Consider the following 14,717-nt stretch of genomic DNA (forward strand, 5'->3'; position numbering starts at 1 on the left):
ATCACAATATCTCTTATTTAATTAATGCACATATATACTTGGTAAAGGGTGGAAGGCTCGGCCTTATGCCTGGTGTTTTGTTCCACTCTTGCCGCCCTAGTTTCCGTCATACCGGTGTTATGTTCCTTGATTTTGCATCCCTAACATGATGAGGGTTTATGGGCCCCTCTTGAGAGTTTGCTTTCAATAAAACTCTTCCAGCAAGGCCCAAAATTGGTTTTACCATTTGTCTAATAACAACTAAAACTTGCATAGGGACTTTCCGGACCACGAGGACTTAATCAACCCCCCGGGCCAGTGCTCCTCATGAGTTGGTCCAAACTAGAGCAGCTTGTGGCGCCACCCCTTGGCAACTTGGGGTTTTTGGTCGATGTAACCATAACTCATCCGTCATGGCCTGAGACGAGATACGCGCGGCTACTATCAGGGTGTCGGCACGCTGGGAGGTCTTGCTAGATTTGTTTTACCATCGTCGAAATGTCTTGTGCACCGGGATCCCGAGTCTGATCGGATGTCCCACAATGGAGGATTGTCTCCGCGGATCGTGAGCTTGTCTTGGGCTAAGTTGGGACACCCCTGCAGGTTTAAACTTTTGAGAGCCGTGCCCGCGGTTATCTGGCAAATGGGAATTTTTAATGTCCTATTGTAAAGAACTCGACACCAGATTGGAATTAAAATACACCAACCGCGTGTGTAATTGTGATTGTCTCTTTTCGAGTGAGTCGAGAAGATAACACGATGGGGTTCTTTTTGAACATAAGTAGTTCAGGATCACTTATTGATCATTTCTAGTTGGCGACCGCTTGCGTAGTTTCTCATCTTATTCTTGTACTCGTAAGTTAGCCACCATACAATGCTTAGCCGCTTGCTGCAACCTCATCACTTATCCATTCCATACCCATTAAGCTTTGCTAGTCTTGATACCCATGGTAATGGGATTGCTGAGTCCTCGTGGCTCACTGATTACTACGACAACGGTTGCAGGTATAGGCTATGCGATGATCTGACGTGAGTGCGATGCTTCCTTGTCTGGAGTTCTTCTTCTACTGCTTCTTCAATCAAGGGATATAGGTTCCAGGTCGGGAGCCTGGGCTAGCAGGGTGGATGTCGTTCTTCTTCTTTTGATTTCATCCATAGTCGGATCCTCCTCTTCTGTATGATGATTGCTATGTATTGTTGTATAGTTGTATGAATGTTGTAACTTGAGGCGAGTGTAAGCCTTTATCTTGTATTCTCATCTATTCAGTACATGGTATGTTTTAATGATATCCACCTTGCTATGCGCTCGAAATGCGGTTGTGCCCCGATCATGAATTCATCATGTGATTGGGATAGAACCGCATCTTGGGCGCTACATGCTGTTATTATCCGGCGACGGCAGACGAACCAGTAAACCCTCGTACTCCCCTCTGCGTGGGAAACAACTGTCGAATCTTCCCTGGCTTCATGTCGTTCCCTACGTAGGCCTCGCTGTCGTCCACCGCCCTGGTGCTCTCGTCGTGGCATCGTCAACATGATCAACGAACGACATCCATTAGAAGTGGACTGTACGTGGAGAGGCTAACAGCTAGGTCCATGGCCGCATGCAAGGAAATGCCTCCTTATTACGCGCAAAATAATGACTCCTCTACCTGATAGCTATAACCCACCGGAAGGGCCTCTGTATTTCACCAAAAAAAATGTTCCCCTCGCTGACAGCTCGGACCCACCAGCTGTATCTTTGCACGCAAGGAAGTGCCTCCTTATTACGCACAAAAAATGAATACTCTCCTACTAGCAGGGACCCACCATAGTGGGAGGCTGACTTGTGGGCCTACTAAGTTGACGCGGACGTAGGACTTTGTCAGCTTAGTCAATATGAATGATTCTAGCTCAAGTGACAGTATGATGTCCATCCAACGGCCGTGGTGCTTCTTCAACCTTTGGTCTTCTTGCTCCTGCAGCCCAAACCAGCGCTGGTCGTGCCACCTGCTCCTGCCTCCGGTGGCCGGCTCTGCTGCCGCACGGGCCTCACCACCCCACCCTACTCCAACCTCTGGCCAGGTCATCCCTCTACTCACCCACAACCCCTGTTATTCTACGGCGACGGCAGCCTCACACCACAGCCGAACCAGTCAATCCTCATACTCCTCTCCACGTGGGCATCCACTGCGTGTCTTCCCCGGCTCCGCGTCATCCCCTTCCTAGGCCTCGCCGTCGTCCACCGCCTTGGTGCTCTCGGTGCGGTATGGTCAATGTGGTCAAGGAACGACTTCCGTCGGAAGAGTATTGTACGTGGAGAGGCCGACAGCTGGGTCCATGGCCTAAGCAAGGAAGTGCAACCTTATTATGCGTAAAATAATTATTCCTCCACCTCACAGCGGGGACCCACCGAACGGGCCACCGTATTTCATGAAAAAAAGTTTCCCCCTTGACTGTTAGGACCCACCAGCTACATCTTCGCACGCAAGGAAGTGCTGACAGTCGGGACCCACCTGCTCGAAGCGTATGTAGTGTTGTCATTCTGGTCTCGAACATGTATGTACATAATGTCGATCGGTCTGTCTGCAGGCTGCAGCGATGAACCATTGCCGAGTAAGGAAGGGCATGTGTCGTAGTAGAGGTGCGCACGTAGCATGTACACGTACGTACAGCAGGGGTGCAAGAAAGTAAATACGGCCACGTATGTACATACGGGCGGGGTCTCGAATGCCTACTCGCTCATACGTACGGCCAGGGCTCGTGTACATGGACAGGCAGTGACCGCATCCTATTCATGTGCAGCCAATTGGCTGGGTCGGAACAGAGAAACTGCGTCGTCATGTTAATCGGGAGGCAACCGGCTTGGACGGAACAGTCGATCGAAACAAGGCCTGGTGTACCGCAAGATGGAGGAAATGGCCTTGTGTTTGACCACCTAGGGTCGAAACGGGATCATGTTCTTAGGGAGGGGTCTGGCGTACCACAAATGGAGGAAACGGACTTGTGTTTGAGTGCCAACGGTCGAAACGGAGGTCTCCTGATCGGGAAGGGTGTGGCGTACCGCGAAACGAAGGAAATGACTTGTGTTGGAGTGCTACGGTCGAAACGGGGGTCTTGTTCATCGGGAGGGGTATGGCGTAGCACAAAACGGGACTCCACGGGCTACTGTTCATCTCCACCATCGACCTCCTCAGCCTCGACGGGCTACTATTCATCCACCGTCGACCTCCTCCAACTTCCTCCTGTGACTATTCATCCACGGGCTCCTATTCATCTAGCCTCCACCGGCCCTCCACCGGCTACTGTTCAACCAGCCCTCTTCACGGGGTCCTGTTCAACCACCCCTCCACGGGCTACTATTCATCCAGCCCTCCACCATCTACTGTTCAACTAGTCATCCACGGGGTCATCCTGTTCATCCAGCCCTCCACGGGGTCCTGTTCATCCACTCCCAACTGGCTTGATCGATCGAGGTTCTGTTCATCCAGCGGCAACGGCCTCTACACCCCCACGGGGTCTTGTTCATCCAACCCCCACCGGGAACTACTCATCCAACCCCCAACAATGCTCACTGTTCATCAAGAGGCAGCAGGTTTGATCGGTTTCAGTTAGCAGCAGTAGCGAAGGAATCGCTCGATCGGGTTCAGTTAACAGCAAGGGATCGATCGGGGTTTAGTAACGTAGCTAGTGCAATCGCTCAGGCTCAGTAGGTGAATGCCTCGCTCGGGTTTAGTTAAAGCCTAACGCCTTGCACCCACGCGCATACGTTTACGAGAGAAACGCGCAAACCCTCTGTGCATCGCTCGGCCACGACCACCCACCGTAACCGGGTGTCGGTGTCAAAACTGGCGGATCTCGGGTAGGGGGTCCCGAACTGTGCGTCTAAGGCTAATGGTAACAGGAGGCAGGGGACATGATGTCTTACCCAGGTTCGGGCCCTCTCGATGGAGGTAATACCCTACTTCCTGCTTGATTGATCTTGATGATATGGGTATTACAAGAGTTGATCTACCACAAGATCGTAGAGGCTAAACCCTAGAAACTAGCCTATGATTATGATTGTTGTCGTCCTATGGACTAAACCCTCCGGTTTATATAGACACCGGAGGAGGCTAGGGTTACACAAAGTCGGTTACAAAGAAGGAGATCTAACATCCGGATCGCCAAGCTTGTCTTCCACGCAAAGGAGAGTCCCAACCGGACACGCGACGAAGTCTTGAGTCTTGCATCTTCACGGTCCAACAGTCCAGCCAAAGTATATAGTCTGGTTGTCCGGATACCCCCTAATCCAGGACTCCCTCAGTAGCCCCCGAACCAGGCTTCAATGACGATGAGTCCGGCGCGCAGATTGTCTTCGGCATTGCAAGGCGGGTTCTCCTCCAAATCCAGAGCATCTGTTGTAGCGAACAGTATCCGGCTTCCCATCAATGTTGTATTCCTCAGCTTCTGTGCTTCAATAATGGCCATCTCCACGTGTCGAGCGAATACGAGGAGCCGGAGCATTTTTACATTTGCCACCCCGACCCAGCAGGCAAACCATCTATTTGAAGAGACGGGGATCCTTAGATCCAAATCTCACCTTCTTCCCTCAAGCAAGCATTCAACAGAGCGCATCCGGAAAAAACCATTCCATCATGGCCGGTCGCCGCAGCTCCTCTTCTCGCTCCCTTAGCTCTAAGCCAGGTGATTGGGAAAAAATGTTTTGTACCCCACAGCTGTCTAGTAGAGTTGCAGACCCAAGGGTTTCTTCCACCGGCATACATGGTCCCCATCAGAGCCGGACTAGCCACCTACAATGGCGGGGCGCAAGCGAAGAGGTCTCCTAATCCATCTCAGGGGGAGCGGGTATGCCTCGTCCCATATTTGCTAAGAGGCGTCGGGTTTCCAATCCACCCATTCCTCCACGGGCTCTTGGAGTTCTACGGCCTCCAGTTGCATAACTTTACCCCCACCTCCGTGCTGCACATCGCAGGATACGTTGCCCTCTGTGAATTATTCCTGGGCTGCGAGGCTCACTTCGAGTTATGGAAGAAGTTATTCTGCCTCGTCCCTCGTACTCAGGGGGGATCTATATATCAAGTGGGCGGAGCCGAAATATGGCGTGTCGCCCAGACCGGATACCTGTCTGGCACACCAAAGAAGGCATCTGAAGACTGGCCCTTGGAGTGGTTTTATGTAGATGACGTTCCCCTTCCGGACCCAATCCGGACGGGCCTTCCTGAGTTTAATAATGCTCCGCTGAAGAAACGCCAAAGTTGGTGCCCTCGGAGCCCCCAGGAGGAAGATGCCAGAGAAGTCCACTTCCTGATGGGCGGGATAAAGACACTGGCCCAATCAGGACTGACAATAATCGAGGTTATATCATTATGCATAATGCGGGGGGTGCAGCCACTTCAATATCGGGGGAAGCCCATGTGGCACTTCAACGGGGAAGACGATGCCACCCGCTGCGGTCGTAAAGGTCCGGACTCCGCCACTGCTCTAGTGAGAATACTGTCCGATTTATATAAAGGAGAAGAGGAGGAGTTCCTCCGTATCAAACTGCGGGATGGATTTTCCATGTACAACTCCCCAAGCTGGGTAAGCCGTTACTCTTTACTCAACTCTATCCATTCTTGCGCCCTCCATCACAATCATTTACCTTGATATTTCTGAGGAGGAACTGAGGAAGGTCGTGAAAGAGTTCAACAGCCCTCCTCCGTGGCCAGAGGATCCCGGACGGGCCCTCGACCCCGGACTTGAATAAGATCCTGATACATCTGTGGAGCTTGTCGACGGGACATTTTATCAAGCAAGTTGCAACGGCACCTTGGTGGCTATTATTGTCGATCATCCCGGACTGCTTCCTGCGTTGCATGTAAGCAAAGATGAAGCCTTAACCTCTGAAGAGGATTCCTTCCTTATACCATGCCTTATGCACAAATATCATATTTTTATAGAGGCGACCATCAGAATGCAGCGCCGAGCCCCTGGGGACTCGTCAGCAAAAGGTATCCGGGCCAGGAAGGCTCAAGAGGAAGGCGGTTAGGGTCGAAACACCATCGCAGAGGTATAGTTTAATTCTGCTCTGTGATTATCATGCTAGAAATGTAACAGTTTCCATCGTGTCCTGGCACAAAGAGTAGTCGCCAGACTATGTCCGGAGATCCTGCCGGTCACGCCTCCACCAGCCGGATTCCAGAACCGGCTTCAAGAGAGGAGGGCAATGCGGGGCCGATGCTGAATTGTCTTCCGACAGAGGATGCGGATAGGCTCTCCGCCACAAATTCTGAAGTAGAGAGTGCCATAAATCACCGGCGCCGACGGGCTGTACTTTGCAATGGTATATTTTCCGAAGAGGCATTCAATGCCTTCAATTCAGGAGACGCATACATCCGAGCTGCCCAAGATGGACTCGCCCGAGCGACGGACCAGTATGCAAAGGATATACGGGTAAGAAAATTTGATAAGCATGTATATTAGTAGCCCCTGAGACTTGAAATAGTTGGAACAACTGATTTAAGGATCATTGTATGCACAGGTTCTTGTAGAGAAGAATACCCATTTGTCTCAAGGGCTAGAGGAGTGCAAGACCCAGCTGAGGGCCACGGCTGCCAAACTAGAGGAATCCCAGAAGGTCTCATCTGGTAACATTTGTCTTAATAGAGAAATTTTAAGGACATATACCAGTTAGTATTTGGCTTGCTTTATAAGTCTAACAGAAAATTCTGCAGACAATCCCGGGGAGAATCCGGAGATCGTAAAAGATAGTGAGTCACATCTCCAAAGACAGCTAAAGGCTGGCGGACGTGTGCTTACGCAGGTTAGGCAGGAGAAAAACAATCTCCAAGATGCCAACATCCGGCTGGGCGTCGAATTAGCGGATGTTCGAGCTCAGCTTGCGCACTCCATGAAGGAGAACAGGGGGCTTCGTCGCGGCATTTATGGTAAGTTCTTAAACGAACTGCAGTACAGTTCGGCGAGGAAGCGTATTAAAAGAGTTTATGTCTGTAGGTATGCTGACGAGCCGTCCTGAAGAGGAGATGCTTGGGTCCGCAGGCGATTTGCTGCAAGGTCTCTCACAACTGCACGGACGAGCTCGGCAGGTGATGCAGGGTCTTGCCCAGGCCTTGCGGCCATCCGCTCCCCTGCCAGGAGGCATGGGGGAGCTTGTGGATATGCTCAAAGGAGCACGGCGGCGCTTTCGGTTATGGAAGGTATCAGCCTGCCGACAAGGTGCGAGGGAAGCCTGGGCCATGATGAAGACGCGATACACCAAGACTGACCCGAACCATATGGCCGAAGTCGGACCGTTAGGGCCAGATGGGAAAGAGATTCCCGTAAGTCTGGTGTATGACCAAGTAGCGTTAGCCGCAAAGTATTCCCAATAGGATTGTAGGCTGGATAGCATGTTGGATGGTATAGAGGAAGAATATAGCCAGTCCGAGTGACTATGTAATTCAATGGACATATGTTCCCTAGCCGGATTGAATATCATTTGTCATGGAGGACCTTTTCGCTTCAGCCCCCGGACCCAACAGTCCGGGGTGTATCCGAATACCCGCTCAGTTATGTGAAACCGGGGCATGCGTGGAAACCAGGCGTAGGGGTCATAAGTGCTTGAACAGACAAGTACCCGACTAGTTATGTTATATTACATGGGTAGTAAGAAACATCTTCCAGAGAGAATAGTTTCGTTAGGGGTTCCTTTCCCTGGGTACGCATGCATCGATGTGCATGTCTGAACTGCGAACAGAAGCGGAGGACTCAAAACATCTGGGGATTCTCGTTGTAGAAAACGAAAAAACATCTTTTGTTCACCGACTGAATATTCCCTTAAGAACGCTAGCTTTCGGCTTCACCCAGTCTGAGGTATAGATCCAGCTGAACTGGAAGTAACAATCACAGAGGTGCTCCCCTTATGCCCTAGCCGAATTAACAGGAACGTAGGGCATAAACACAAGAGCCAGGCAACCCAGCATGGCCAAATCTTAGGTCATATCGATGCATATAATGGTGAAGAAAAGGCACATATGGACAAAGGACGCATATGTGGTAGGCAGGAAGCCATAAAAGTAATTATATTTAGCTTTCGTATAGGAAGCCCCCAGGTATGGTGAGCACACATAGTGCGGCCGGATCGATCCGAGCATCCGCACTGTATTTAATACTTTGTGTGAAGAAGGTAAAAAGGGCGAGAAAGGAAAAAAAGGGGGGAACATAATTGAAAGAGCGGGGGTAAGGAGACGAACACTGAGTTCGGCACTAGGCGTAGAATCTCCGGAGTCTGGCCGCGTTCCATGGGTTCGGCTCGAGTCTGTTATCGGATGCATCGCATAGACGGTACGCTCCTCCGGTGAGAACTTTATCAATGATGAAGGGACCCTCCCACTTGGGTTTGAGCTTGTCCTTCTTCTTCTCCGGTAGGCGTAGAACGAGTTCGCCAATGTTATAAGTTTTGGCCCGCACTTCTCTGCTTTGATACCTTCGAGCCTGCTTCTGATAGAATGCGGAACGGGCTTTTGCGACGTTGCGCTCCTCCTCGAGGGCATCTAAGTTGTCCTGCCGATCTAGCTCGGCTTCCTTCTCTTCGTACATGCGCACGCGAGGTGAGTCATGGATTATGTCGCAGGGTAGTACTGCTTCTGCACCGTACACCATAAAAAATGGTGTATATCCGGTGGTACGATTTGGCATGGTCCGCAGCCCCCAGAGTACAGAGTCAAGCTCCTCGACCCAATGCGTGTCCGATTCTTTCAAAGATCGCACTAGTCTGGGTTTGATGCCGCTCATGATGAGACCATTTGCACGTTCGACCTGGCCGTTTGTTTGGGGGTGATAGACGGAGGCGTAATCGAACTTAATGCCCATGTTGCCGCACCAAGTTTTCACTTCATCGGCTGTGAAGTTTGAGCCATTGTCAGTGATGATGTTGTGGGGGACACCGTAACGGTGTACAACCCCGGATATGAAGTCTATCGCTGGTCCGGATTCGGCCGTTTTAGCTGGTTTGGCTTCTATCCATTTGGTGAACTTGTCCAGCATGACCAATAAGTATTTTTTCTTATGGCTTCCCCCTTTAAGAGATCCGACCATATCCAGTCCCCAGACCGCGAAGGGCCAAGTTATGGGGATTGTTTGTAGAGTGGTAGGGGGCATATGGCTCTGATTGGCGAAGAGCTGGCAACCGATGCAATGTTGGACAAGGTCATGTGCATCTGCCCGGGCTGTCGGCCAATAAAAACCTGTACGGAAGGCTTTGCTGACAAGTGCCCGAGCCGTGGCATGGTGCCCGCCGAGTCCAGCATGGATTTCAGCCAAGAGTTGCCGCCCTTCCTCTTCAGAGATGCATCTTTGGAGCACTCCGGTGGGACTTTTCTTATAGAGCTCTCCCTCATTGACTTTGTAGGCCTTGGAACGCCGCACAATACAACGTGCTTCATTTTGCTCCTCGGGGAACTCTTGCCTATCTAGGTAGGCCAAGAAGGGCTCGGTCCACGGGGCGATGGCAGCCATGATTTCATGGGCCGAAGGTGTTAATTCGCTGGCGGAGCCCCCGATTACGTCAGATGGTTCGGAATCTGGGGTTGCATTCGGAGCCGGGCTGGTGTTGCCGGACTCCCCTTCCCATACGACGGATGGCTTGAACAGCCTTTCCAAGAATATATTAGGTGGAACGGGGTCGCGTTTAGCGCTGATGCGGGTGAGGATATCCGCCGCTTGATTGTTTTCTCGGACCACATGGTGAAATTCGAGCCCCTCGAACTGAGCTGACATTATGAGGACGGCATTGCGGTAGGCCACCATTTTCAGATCCTTGGCATCAAAATCTCTGTTTATTTGTGATATTGCAAGGTGCGAGTCGCTGCGCACATCTAGGCGTTGAATGCCCATAGAGACTGCCATCCGAAGACCATGCAACAGAGCCTCGTATTCGGCTGTGTTGTTGGAGTCTGTGTATAATATTTGGAGTACGTACTGGACCGTGTCTCCGGTGGGGGATGCCAGGACTACACCCGCTCCCAATCCGGCCAGCATTTTAGAGCCGTCGAAGTGCATGATCCAATTGGATTACGTGTCGTACTCTTTAGGGAGTTCGGCTTCTGTCCATTCGGCGACAAAGTCAGTCAGTACTTGCGACTTAATGGCCCGCCGTGGTTTGTATGTTATGTCGAACAGAAGGAGCTCGATAGCCCATTTGGCAATCCGTCCCATGGCGTCGCGGTTGTTTATTATGTCGTTGAGTGGTACTTCAGAGGCCACCGTAATCGAACACTCCTGAAAGTAGTGTCGTAGCTTCCGGGGTGCCATGAAGACCGCGTATGCTATCTTTTGATAGTGTGGGTATCAGGATTTGCATGGAGTGAGGATAGTGGACACGTAATATACCGGCTTTTGGAGCGGGAACTTGTATCCGTCTGCTTCTTGTTCGACAACGAGCACTGCGCTTACAACTTGATGTGTTGCATCTATGTATAATAGCATAGGTTCGCCAGTATTTGGCGCGGTCAGGACTGGATTGCTGGCCAATAGGGTCTCTATTTCATCTAGTCCGACTGCGGCCGCATCTGTCCACTCGAAGTGTTTCATTGCGTCGAAGAAGGCGGTAAAGAGGTAGTGCCTTTTCTCCTAATCGTGAGATAAAGCGGCTTAAGGCAGCCACGCATCTAGTTAGTTTATGGATATGCTTGAGGTCTGTTGGGATAGCCAACTGTGATAGAGCTCTGATTTTTGCCGGATTTGCTTCGATACCTCTATTGGAAACGATGAAGTCGAGGAACTTCCTGGAGGGTACGCTGAAAACACATTTTTCCGGGTTGAGCTTGATGTCGTATGTTTGGAGGTTGTCGAACGTGAGTCTCAAGTCATCTATTAAAGTTTCGACGTGATTTGTTTTTATGACTACATCATCCACGTATGCCTCCATTGTTTTGCCGATTTGCTTCTCCAAGCATGTCTGAATCATACGTTGATAGGTTGCGCCGGCATTTTTGAGCCCGAAAGGCATAGTGTTGAAACAGAAGGGGCCATATGGCGTTATGAAGGCCGTTGCGGCTTGGTCGGATCCCGCCATCTTTGTTTGATGGTATTCGGAGTATGCGTCGAGGAAACATAGCGAGTCGTGTCCTGCGGTGGTGTCGATGATTTGGTCAATGCGAGGGAGGGGGAAGGGATCCTTGGGGCAGGCCTTGTTGAGGTCTTTGAAATCGACACATAGGCACCAGGATTTGTCCTTCTTTGGTACCATTACCAGATTTGCCAGCCAATCCGGATGTTTTATATCTCTAATGAATCCGGCCTCAAGTAGCTTGGCTAGCTCTTCTCCCATGGCTTGCCGTTTAGGCTCTGAGAAGCGCCTAAGAGTCTGTTTGACTAGCTTGTATCATTTCAGTATATTGTGGCTGTGTTTGGCCAGCCTGCGTGGGATGCCCGACATGTCTGAAGGATGCCAAGAAAAAATGTCCCAATTCTCGCGTAAGAAGTCTCGCAGTGCGGCGTCCATTGTGGGGCTCAACTGTGCCCCGGTGGAAGTTGTCTTTGTGGGGTCCGTTGGATGGACCTAGAATTTGACTATCTCGTCCGCGGGTTTGAATGAGGTGGACTTGGGTCGTTTGTCGAGTATCACGTCGTCTCTGTCCACTGTGGCGTGCAGCGTTGTTAGTTCTTCGGCCGCTAGGGCTTCAGATAATGCTTCCAGGGCTAGTGCGGCAGTCTTATTTTCGGCGCGGAGTGCGACGTTCGGATCACTGGCTAGAGTGATGATTCCATTGGGTCCAGGCATTTTGAGCTTCATGTACCTGTAATGGGGTATAGCTTGAAAGCTCGTGAATGCGTCCCGCCCTAAAAGGGCGTGGTATCCGCTGCTGAACGGGGCCACTTGGAACGTGATTTCTTCGGACCTATAATTCTCCTGCGTGCCGTATACCACATCCAGTGTGATTTTTCCTCCACATCGTGCCTCCCGACTAGGGATGATTCCCTTGAAGGTTGTGCTGCTTTGCTCAATGCGGCTTTTATCAATTTCCATCTTGTTGAGGGTTTCTTCATAGATCAGGTTTAATCCACTTCCGCCGTCCATGAGTACTTTAGTGAGCCGGAAGCCATCCACGATTGGGCTAAGGACCAAAGCGGCTGGTGCCCGGACTGTTTGGAATTGAGGTTTGTCACTGGCACAGAAGGTTATAGCAGTGTCGCTCCACGGATTTATTTTTGCCACGTGGTAGACTTCAGCGAAACTTCGATGAGCTTGCTTGCACCTATTATTCGAGGTGAAAGTCTCGAAGACTGTCAGTACCGCATTGTTGTCTTCGGCGGGATGTTGCTCTGCTTTATGGCTTACAAGAAGATCCTCGCCGCTTTTCGCTACCTACCGGAGTATCCAACATGCTCTAAGGCTATTCGTTGGCGTGGTATCTGGCGTGCTATGAATTTTGCATGGCCCATTGAGCCATTCTTCCAATACAGTTATATGCCCTGGAGCGGGCTTTGGTTTTTTGGGAATTGGATCGGGTAACTTACGAGAGTTTGCCCTTTTAGTTCGGACGAAGGGTTTAGTGAGAGCCGGATTATCCTAGAAGTCTGTTTGGGTTTTCTAGGCGCTTTCCATCGCACAGTACTTCTGTACTATGGCTGCTAAGTCGGCAAAGTGTACTATGTCACGGCGACTTATAGCATTAAGGATCCCTTTGTTCATGCAAATTTTGCAGAAAAGTGAAATTGCGTCTTCCTCGTGACAGTCCTTGACCCTGTTTATCACAAGGAGGAATCTGGCCCAGTAGCGATGTATTGTCTCTTGGGGCTCTTGTCTGATATGGGAAAGATGGCATAAGTCTGGGTGGGTGGGCGTAGTTAAATCCGAATTCTGACCTGATCTAACACCTAGGGGCAGAGGAGCTTCTGGGCTTGGCAGCTCGGGCTCTGGGATGTTGCCCGATTTTTCTGGCCCGTTGCCCCATTCTAAGTTCGGGGTCTGGGTCATGTCCTCCCGCAAACGGGTATCCGGCTCAGAGAACTCGGTAATACGGACATAATTCGTCCTGAAAGTAGAGGGATAATCCACGTGTGGCTCTTCCACTACCGCTATCTCATGGGTGACCGGCGGTGATTAAATATCCCTTTGGTCGGGTTTAAGCCCAATCCGATCATAGTCTGTTGTGACTCCAAGAGCGGCGATGCGATCCAAGAGCTCGTTGAGAGAGGAGAGCTACATTGGATCCATCTGTTCGGCGAGTTCCGAATTGACGTGGAGGCTGTTTTCGATGACCGAAGAAGTCATCGTCGGCGTGATAGCTGATCGGGCGGTTATGACGAAGCCGCCTAGTCGGAGAGTTTGGCCTACCGCCAGGGCTCCCCGAGAGGTGATTTTGTCTTTGGCAACGAGAGGAGCCATCAAGTCTTGTAGCGATGACATAAAGGAACTCTCAATGAAAGCACCAATGTCGGTGTCAAAACCGGCGGATCTCGGGTAGGGGGTCCCGAACTGTGCGTCTAAGTCTAATGGTAACTGGAGGCAGGGGACACGATGTTTTACCCAGGTTCGGGCCCTCTCGATGGAGGTAATACCCTACTTCCTGCTTGATTGATCTTGATGATATGGGTATTACAAGAGTTGATCTACCACGGGATCGTAGAGGCTAAACCCTAGAAGCTAGCCTATGATTATGATTGTTGTCATCCTATGGACTAAACCCTCCGGTTTATATAGACACTTGAGGAGGCTAGGGTTACACAGAGTTGGTTACAAAGTAGGAGATCTAATATCCGGATCGCCAAGCTTGTCTTCCATGCAAAGGAGAGTCTCATCCGGACACGGGACGAAGTCTTGAGTCTTGCATCTTCACGGTCCAACAGTCTAGCCAAAGTATATAGTCCGGCTGTCCGGATACCCCCTAATCCAGGAATCCCTCACCGGGAACTCCCCAAAATTTTCCTCGCCCTCGCTTCTACCACGGTTTTTTCCGTCATGGACGGCCCAAAGAATGTCATGCAGGTGCGTCTCCGGCCCTCCCAGTACGAAAAGTCCATTTTATGTCATGATTTTTTGTCATAGAAGTAGGAGCCCACCACATCTATGATGATACCGGGTTTTGTCACAATTATCATCATAGAAGTGTCATAAGCATGACAGGAAAAAAATTCGTTCGGCCCAAAATGTCACGGATGTGTCTTTTTTTGTAGTGCAAGGTGCTTCACGACAGGGCATATCACCTTTACAACATGGGCAAGAAGAAAGACAAGCCACGCTCCTAGCACGCGGATCTGCTCCACCGCTTTTATACCTAAAACACTCGTATTTTCGAGATGTAATAAGAAGTACTTTTCAGATTGTTTATCAAAGACATGGTTTCTGTAGTCTCAAAATGATTGTTTTCACATAAATGTGTCTCCAAATCCCTAGTGGGTTGCTTAGTCGTGAACCCGATTCGCCTAAGTTTCAAAACACACTCCGAGTGAACAGCAACCCTGTCACTCAGGGGCCTAGTTGCGATCCCGTATGCGCCTAAGTTTCAAAACATATTTCGAGTGAAGAGCAACCCTCTCACTCGGAGGCTTAGCTATGATCACGTACTCGCCTAAGTTTCAAACACATTCCAAGTGAAGAGCAACCCTTTCACTCGGAGGCTTAGCTGCGATCCCGTACTCGCCTAAGTTTCAAAACACATTCCGAGTGAAGAGCAACCCTCTCACTCAGAGGCTTAGCTGTGATCCTGTACTCGTCGAAGTTTCAAAACACACTCCGAGTGAAGAGCAACCCTATCACTCGGGGGCTTAGCTGC

The sequence above is a fragment of the Triticum aestivum genome, chromosome 1B (assembly GCF_018294505.1).
Source record: "Triticum aestivum cultivar Chinese Spring chromosome 1B, IWGSC CS RefSeq v2.1, whole genome shotgun sequence".
NCBI lineage: Eukaryota > Viridiplantae > Streptophyta > Magnoliopsida > Poales > Poaceae > Triticum > Triticum aestivum.